Genomic DNA, 6,000 nt, shown 5'->3' with positions numbered 1-6,000 from the left:
TCATACATCCAACCAAAACCAAACAAACTCACTGCTGTTGAGTTGGTTCTGATTCATAGAAAACCTTCAAGTTTCTAAGGTGGTAATTTTTATGGGAGGAGGTTTCCCTTTTTCCCAAAGAAGGAGCTGATGGATTTGAACCTCTCATTTGATAGTATCAATGCAAAATGCACTACTATCCGAGTATGTGTATTATTAGTCAAGAGTAAAAACTGCTGATGGTGAGACTTGGGGATAGGTTATACTGACCAAAGCAATGCAACCTATGCAATGTTTAAAAATAGGAGTGCGTCTTTATGTCCAGGGTAATTTTAATGTGAACGGTTGGACCAAGTCCCTCAATTATGAAACTGTGTTGTCAATTTATCAAATGATGGCAACTTTTTATGACTTACGGACTAGGTGGTAAAAACGGTTAAGGACTTAATCACACTATTACAGAAGCCCTGATTTGCTTGCAAACCCCACCAGCTGCTCCTCAGGAGAAAGATAGGCAATCTCCTCCTGTGTGATTAATTGCCTCTAAAGACCTGTTGGAGGGTCAATTACAAGATGGTTCTGACTCAATGCTACCTAAACTACTTAACAACAACTGTTTATTACATGGGGAAAAGACCAGCAATCTCCTCCTGTGCAATTTACGATCTCTGAAAACACACTGGGAGGGTCAGCTAGGAGTCGGTTCAGAACAGCACATAAAAATAACCACCAAACCTAGCAATGGAAAATACAGTGAACATTCCATAGCACTGTTCTTTCTGGGCAATGGAGGAAAGCGAAGGCAGTAAGCTCAAGGTGTGGGGGTAATTGAGAGCTGTTAGCCTCTCGGCTAGGCTGCTGACCCAAACATCTGGAGGTGTGTCCTGTAAAGATCATGGCCTACTGTCAAGTGGGTCCCTATGAGCAGACATCAACTCAGTGGCATCTAACAACAAACCACTCATGCTTTTTCTTTCCATCTAAGAGATGTCAAATGGCATGTTAAGCTGCTCTTCTCTTCAAATAAGACCAAACAAGCAAACAAAAATCCAAAGTGAAATAACCCACCTCTTTTCTTACCCCAGAAACAAGAGTACAAGAGTTGTCAGTGCAATAGCCCAGGCTACAGCTAGTTAATGGAAGAACCAGAAATAGACTTTGATTCTAAATCCAGTGCTCCTCCACACCATCCCAGACCATTCCCAAATACCAAATATGCACCTAAGAATTGCCTACAGGCAGAATATTTAGTGTGTCTCCCATAAATCCACTTTGCTCTAGTTTTCAAATGGAAGTGCTGCTACTAAGGTTAACAAAAGTTAGTTCAGCAGTTTCTATCAGTCTATACTTTTTCTGTAAATAGACAATAGATAGAGAGCGATGAGATATATTTGGCATTAATAATAAGGCCTTATGCGAAAAAAATGCCAGGAACCTTAGTACTACCAGAAAGCTTACTTTCTGACTGACTCATGCAGGGGTCTAGATAGTTCAGGTCATTTTCTCCTTTGGAGGTGTAGTCTGCAGGGAGTTGCACTACTAACCCAAAAGTGGCAGATGGTTCGAGTCCACTAGCAACTCTTGGGGAGAAAAATGGATAATCTCCTCCCATGTGATTTACAGCCTCCAGAAACCCATTGGAGAGTCTGCTACGATTCATTCTTACTCCATGGCAAGGACTTTGATTTCTACTTTTCTACTTTTGACCACCTAATACTTGTCTACCTTCCAAACCTTCTTTCCAATGGGAGAAAGCTGTTTCTTGCTACCTTTAGAGAAAAATGACTATTGACTCAACACTCAGCAAAATACAGATGATATTCAGATTTTTTTTCCTCAAGGTTTCAGTATTTGCTATCAGATGCTTTCCAGTTTTGATAAGAAGGAGAGAGTTGGAAAGAAAAAGAGACGCAAGGGAGGAGAAAGTTTTCCCCAGCTTCATTTTATGAGAGGGCTGGTCTTGGCTAGCCCTATTTATCTTTTGTGCATGGTGAGATATTCTGGTGCTGGGTGAGGAGCATGTCCAGCAGAGTAGGTACGTAGAGAAGGGTTGCTTTCCCAGTCATTTATTTATTCTCCAAGATAAAGATACGGAGAAGCAAATGGGGTCAAGATGTTGATACTGCTTTTCACTACTTTGTCCCTGTTTTCCTGGAGCGAAGTAATACTTCAAAAGTTCTTGGGAGGGAGGGGGGAGACAAAAATCTTATTGCCTTATCGTGGTTATAGTTGCTGAATCTGAACCAACTCATAGTTGACCCTCCCAGCAGGTTTTCAGAAACTGTAATTTGCGAAGGAGATGGACCATCTTTCTCCCCAGGAGTAGCTGATGCATTTGAACTGAGTGCCTTTGTGTTGGCAGCTCAACTCCTTACCACTAAGCCTCCAGAACTCCCTATAAACTTTAGTACTTCTAAGATGATGTATTTCTGCACATGAGCCCCTCTCAAAAGTTTGCTTTCAAGTTTCCCCTGAAAAATCACAGACTTAGAGGTAAGAAGTATTACGTGTATTCTTGTAGAATTCACTGCTTAAATCAGAATTCCTCTGATTAAAAATCAGAGAAACCAAATATTATTGAGTAGATTCAGATTTATGGTGAGCACATATGTGCTATCAAGTAGACCTGTAGTGGTTTTCTGGCTGGGAAGACTGCCAGGCTTTCTGTAGTATGATGAGCCATGGGTTTGAAAGTCTAACCTTTAGGTTAGTCTCAAAAAACTCATGGCCATCAAATCAGAACTGACCCATAGCTGACCCTCCACTGGGTATCTGAGGCTATAAATAGCTCAGGAGAAGAATGCCCATCTTTGTCTCACAGTGCTGCTGGTGGATTCAAACTGCCATAACGGAGTGGCCTTGTGTGACTCCCTACAGACTATGCTACCAATTTAGTGCAAACCATTTGTGCCCTTCAGAGACATTCCATATTGTTACTTGATACTGTTAACTCAACCCCAGCTCCTATGGTCCTACATGCAACAGATTGAAACCTTGTCCTATTTGGCACTATCCTCATAATCACTGTTGCGGTCACTCCGTCAGTCTGTTTCACTGGGGGTCTCTCCTCTACTTGATGCATCATCTACTCTTTCAAGACATGCGAGTCCTGGTTGATATTCCTTTAAGACTTTCCCAAAGAGCTTTGCAGCATTTAGGAGGGAGTGAGAGGATCACCCCCATTCCCCTAACCAGCCTTAGGTGTATATTCCAAAGTGTGAAAATGTACCAAGAGACTTGCCTTACAAATTAAGCTGGTTGAGGCTATTAACTGTTTCACGTTACTTGGCTCCTTTTAACCTCCAGTCTAAGAGGGCTTAATGAGAAATAGTCTGTCAATTTTCAGCATTTCAAGCCACCGCTCTTGTTTCTAAGGAGGACACACACTGTGTTGTGCAATTAGAGAAAACCAGGCTGAGCTTTCGTCATGCGAAATGTAATGCCTTGGAGCCAAATGATGCAGTATTTTTAGTTTTAATTACTGGCTTGTTCTTCACTCCACCTCCTGCCCAACGACCTCCCATGCCTTCTACCAAGAATCTTAATACTCTCCCCTTCAGAAACCCAGTTGGCTACATTGAAATCATTCCTCCCCATACCCTCTCACTTGTTTGTGAGATAAAGGAAGGGGGCGATGTTAAAAACCAATGAACCTAGTTTACATCCTTCATCTCTAGGGAAAAAAATCTTAGCAATTTTCTAAGGGCTAGAGAAAGGTAGGAGGTGTTAAAACATCCTAAAACATCCTACCTCCCCCAAAGAGACAGTTTTCGACTTCAAAAACCAGCTGTGGTAAAAATATCTCCCTAGAGCAGCCAGCTGTTTATTTATAAATCTCTGTGTAGGGAATCTTTATTTCTCTGAAGTGTTTTCAAGAAAAGGCATAGTGTTTGGGTGAGAGGGGCCAGGGTTGCTGGCAGCGAACCAAACACTGCAGACTCCTGGGAAGGGGGACGACAAAAAGCTGCCTGCGGGGGATGAGATGTGGGGTGACGTGACAGGGCTTGGGGATAACTGGCTTGTCGATGGCCCAGGGTCTCAGCCTTTTGCAGGCTTTCCTAGTCGGGCGGAACAAGGAGCAGCCGCTGTTCTTCCTCTGGCCCAGCAGATGGTGGTGTCCGTCCGGTCCTCCGAGCCGCAGCCCGCCCGCTCCGCCCCCTGCTCGCAGCCCCCTCGCCTGCAGATGGCTTAATCATGACTGCTGCTCCTCCTCCTCCCCGCGGCCCCCGCCCCGCGCGCCGGGGCCCGCGCTGCGAACGTGGAGCCAGGCAGTCAAGTGTTACTGCGTACAGCAGGTAGCCTGGCAACTGAGAGCATAATACCGAGCAGATGGTGTTCGCACGGCGTGATGGACATCACACACGACAGCCTGAGACAATCCAGGAATTCCCTGGTGACTCGAGGCCCTCTTTACACAAAATGAGTTCTCTCTCCATTGCCATGGATCTCTAGGGTTATCTCCTCCCTCTCTCCGACTGACACTGAACTGGTTTCTTATTACGGTCTTCTCCGCCAGCCCGAGGGGAGGACTCGCTAGGAGGACGGAGAAGGAAAGGGAAGGGTTGGCGGCTGCAGGACATGGAAATGGTGGTGGGGGTGATGATCGGGAAAGGGGAGCGAGGAGGGCAGAAAGCCGACCCCGGGATGGACAGTCCGAGACAGAAGAGGAACCGAAGCGCAGGCCTCACAAAAGCCAGCACGGGGAGGGGACGGAGGCGCGCGGCCGGGGTCGACCCTGCCCCGCCGCCTTGGCCCAGCCTTTTGCAATCGTGTTGCCTACGAACAGCCCAAATGAAATTTAGGATTTTATTTTAAAAGTCCCCAGGGGCGTAATTTAGCCTCTCGGCTCGAGCCTGTATCTTTACAAGTCCTTAGGGAATTCCAGTCTGAGACGTCCGGAGTGGTGCGCTTGTGCTTCTGCAGGCCCCCAAATGCCTCTCTGCGCTCGCTTTCCTAACAAAGAAACCACCCAGGCGGCCCTGAGCGCGGGCAGGGCCTTGCGGGACTTGGCTGCGAGCGACTCTGGGGGCTGTTCCCTGTGCCCCCGGAGGCTGCGGTGCGCGTGGACTGGAGCGCTTCCCACCCCCGCGACACCCCGAGTGCTGTGGCCGGGGAGGAAACGGGAGTGGGGCTTGTGCGGACAGAGAGAGGGCTACTATTGTCGGGAAAGTGGAAAAAAAAAAAACAAAAACCAAACAAATTAAAAAACCAACCAAAAAAAAAAAACCAACCCCAAACCAAACCAAAACACATCTAGAAAAAGGATGCTCTAGAAAACAAATCAGGGATATTTCACATACAGAACTGGATCAAGTAATTAAAAAAAAGAAAGAATCCAATCTTCAGCTCAAACGGCATTTCTACAATTTTCTAACTACGCTCAACCTCTCACCAGTAACTAAATTTAGTCATACAGAGAAGTTACTATTCAAGTTTCAAATTTCAGGAGGAAGTCTTTTTTCCAAAGGTGAAAATGAATGTTTCAAGATGAACATCACAAGTGATGGGCGAGGGTCCTTCATGTGACTAAATCCATCGCCCATGGTGAGGCTGGCTGGATGTTCCTGGCTTTGACTCCAGGAGGCTCAAGGGTGGTGAGGTCTGGAGAAATCATGAACTTGTTTTGGTCCCCACTGCCTCAAATGATGCTCATGTGCTCAAGACTCCTCTTTGACAATAGAAACTTTTAGAGATGGAGTTAGTAAAGCAATGGTTAAAGAGTTATAAAACAGTAGGAAAAATTATGAACTATCTTGGGTTGTCTAAATTAGCATCACTTGGGAACTCCCAGAAATGCAAATTCTCAGGCCCACAGAATAAGATCCCCTGGAGTGTTGTAACAAGCCCCCCAGTAGTTATGGTGTTCCCCGTTGAAGAATCACCTGGGCAAACACTACTGGTTCATGGGCACTGACATTAATACAAACTTTCTCTGCCCTGGTTAGAATGGAAACCTTGCACTTTTCAAAAGCAAGTCAAAGTCCTGAGTTGTGTAGCTTTCCATAGCAAAGTCCTCAGTAG

At 45.6% G+C, this 6,000-nt stretch overlaps 1 protein-coding gene across 1 annotated transcript in view; it reads right to left on the bottom strand.

The window, feature by feature from the left end:
- MAML3 (mastermind-like 3 (Drosophila)) overlaps positions 1-6,000 on the bottom strand; it is a 615,975-nt gene that overhangs the window by 13,667 nt on the left and 596,308 nt on the right. The gene's annotated exons all lie outside the window — the stretch shown is intronic.

The sequence above is a fragment of the Elephantulus edwardii genome, unplaced genomic scaffold (assembly GCF_000299155.1).
Source record: "Elephantulus edwardii isolate Elephantulus edwardi_28Jun2011 unplaced genomic scaffold, EleEdw1.0 scaffold00053, whole genome shotgun sequence".
Classification (NCBI taxonomy): domain Eukaryota; kingdom Metazoa; phylum Chordata; class Mammalia; order Macroscelidea; family Macroscelididae; genus Elephantulus; species Elephantulus edwardii.
The sequence above is the reverse complement of the archived record's forward strand: the minus strand, read 5'-3'. Positions and strand labels throughout refer to the sequence as shown.